Raw genomic sequence first — 3,018 nt, 5'->3', positions numbered from 1 at the left:
ATCAAACAACCAAGCTTCAGGGAGTGCAGGATTTCCATGGGAATAAGGTCTATTTTGCTACCCAGTGGCAGCCCCAGGGCTCAAAACTCTGCCTCAGAAGGCCGGGATGGGGCAGCACTCATTCAGCCTAAGTGCTAAGGCAGGTTTCTGACACATAACAGCTTTAAAGTCCTGTCTTGGTGCAACGAATGAATGCATGAAACCAGGTTCCCAAAATTTTGTCCATTTTGGACCCTCCTCTCAGGTAGCACAAAGAGAAAATGTGTTGCTTCATTGTAGGTCCATAATTAAGATTTTTTCTTGTTGCACATCCTGCTGGTTTTCAGCCAGCACAGCAATGTCAGAGCCTCTCATTGCTTCTAACCATGACTGCCAGGCACTTCTTTCAGCACTGGAGCTGAACCTTTCCCAGGAAACAGCAGATGTTTGCTGACTGTGTCCTCCCAGAGCATCCCTGATCTGCCCATGGGTTGCTGCCACGTGGCACTGACAGCATGAAAGTCAAATGGTGCCTTCAAACACAAAATCACTCCCAGGCAAAACCTGCCTCACACAGTGGAATAGCACCAGGTGTGATGTTTCCCTGATAAAACACTGTGGATAAGGATTTGATCTTCCCAAGAACAGGAAATTTCAAAAAGTTGCTAGAGGTACTAAGAACCTAAATCTTTTAATGAGGAAAAAAATTATCATTACTGTTACCGTAGCAGACAGGAAGACATTGCCAGACAGTAAATCTGTTGTGGTGGTTATTGCCATTTAATATTGAGTCAATATAAGTAATGTCTTGGAGTCTTTCCACACAAACTGATAAAAGAGCCAGGACATGGGCTGCTCTCCAAGTAGCAAGTAGTTTGAACTTGAGATTTCTGCAATATTTTTTCTCACTCTGTGTTGAGGAGGAATGGGTAGACTTCAAGGCTAAGGCATTTTCTGGAGAACTGGATTGAAATCTTGGCTCTGACTTTGGCTTCCTGTGTGACCTTGGGCAGGTCACTTAAACTCTCTGAATTGCTGTACAAGGGCGATCCCCCATTCTGCCACCCTGGGTGATTTATTAAGGGTGTCTCAGATACAAATTGTCTCTTATTATAGTCAGTAGTATCTCAGTTTGATCCAAGATCATTCTTGGATATGGAACACAGGAGACATCTGTGAAAACATATATGTTCCATAAAATCCAGTTAACAGAGACCCTAAATCTTTGACCAGTTCAGAAAAATCTGGTAGTGAATGTGGCAATGCCATCACTTTATTTAGTTGTGCACAGTCTTGGGAAACTCATCAACACGCCTTGACTTGGGGTTGGGTTCAAACTGTGCAGCTCATTGATGTTGAGAAGCATCTTTGGTGCTGCACCTGTTGTAAGGACTTTTTGCTGTAAATCGTATCCCAAAGTAATTCCTAAGAAAAGACTCTATGCAGAGATCTCTTTGCCACTGACCGTGCCAGGAGAATTAGATATGTCTTCAAAGCACGAGGATGGAAAACTTGTGCTGGAGAAGGGGCCCAGAGCTTGGCCCAGAGTGGATGGGGAAGGGCAAGTGAAGGTTTTGCAGCCAGGGAAGGGTCTCATGCCAGGCAGGGGTGCACACTGTGACAGTCAGTGGCACAGGCAGGCAAACCCTCCTGCACTGCTCCTCCTCCCTCCTTCCCCCATCCTCCACCACCCCAATAAATCAAGGCCTGCCACACCTGATCTGCCACAGCCTTGTAGGTCCTGGGGAACCACTTTCAGCACTAACACAGGATTAAAAGGAGGAAGGAAGCACCAGGTTGTGCTATCAGTGAGCTGTGGGGCTTTCAAACTATGAGTGAGTCTGAGTCTGACACTAAGTCTAAGGCTAGAAAATAAGCCAAGGAACCAATTGAGAAAGACAGTGGTAACAAACAGAGCTTAAATACTGTGGCATGCTGTAATCCACATCCCCAAGTTCACTCCTCTTCATCCCAGCAAAACCCACCTTGATGGTCCAGAGCCCCTGCACCCACACTGATGTGGGGTGCAGTCACCCTTCCTCCACTCTCCCTATGTGTACTTGCTTGACTTTCTTGCTGTTTTCTCTTCTCTTTTCCCAGCCATCTGCACCAGTGGGATTCCCTGTAGACCTGGAGGGAGGCAGACATTGCTTGTTGCTAAAACTGCCCGCCTTCAGCTGCCAAATTGCCCTCCTGCTCCCTGCTCGTGCCCGTGGTGGGTGGTCACCAGCCTGTGGGTTGATGCTGGGATGCTGCACTCAGACCCAACCACCTCCTGCAGCTCAGGCTAAGCAGCTACAGGGACATGATGAGACTCAGATTTGGCTTTGCTGCCTTAAGAAATCTTTGCACTTTCCTTTGTTCAACATGTCCATGAGCTGGACTTGACAAAGAGCTCTAGTGGGGTAAACTTGGAACCACACTCAGATAAAACGGTCCCAAAGGAAAAAAAGCCTAAATCTTTCTGGTTTGAAAAAGCCTCAGTCAAAGGTTTTTGTCAAGATATTGAATTGATGTAGCAGTTTAACTGTTATTTAATATTTATATATTCATGTCTAGCATCCAAATAGGTCAGGAACCTATTGTGCTCCATAAGGCACAGACACATTCACATGCACCAAGTCTCCAGCATGTTTCAAAAGCATCACTGATACCTCCAGACTGTTGCTGCATCCCCAGTGCTCACCTAATGAGAAAAATGGGGTTTGAAGGTGCTTCTTAACGCAATGAAAACCCTTTTTGGCTTCATTGAAGCATTCAGATTATTGAGTTTTCTCTGTAATTCTGTTTTTGAAAGCTTCATTTCAGACGAGGACGTCTTCTGAATTGGCAGTTTTTAACTCCCGTCTCAGTGTGAGCAAGTTCTGTGTTTTAGTCATGACCCAGACATGCTGCACTCAGGGCTCTGGTCTGGGACTGTTCCAGGAACTGTGCACCAGAGTTTGCATTTCTCCTTTCCCTTCCTTCTGCCTTTCTCTGCCCCCAAACCTGTGCTCAGGTTGTTTACATGCTCTTGTACACGACTGCATGCAGGCATTC

The sequence above is a fragment of the Corvus brachyrhynchos genome, unplaced genomic scaffold (genome assembly GCF_000691975.1).
Source record: "Corvus brachyrhynchos isolate BGI_N302 unplaced genomic scaffold, ASM69197v1 scaffold97, whole genome shotgun sequence".
Classification (NCBI taxonomy): Eukaryota; Metazoa; Chordata; class Aves; order Passeriformes; family Corvidae; genus Corvus; species Corvus brachyrhynchos.
The sequence above is the reverse complement of the archived record's forward strand: the minus strand, read 5'-3'. Positions refer to the sequence as shown.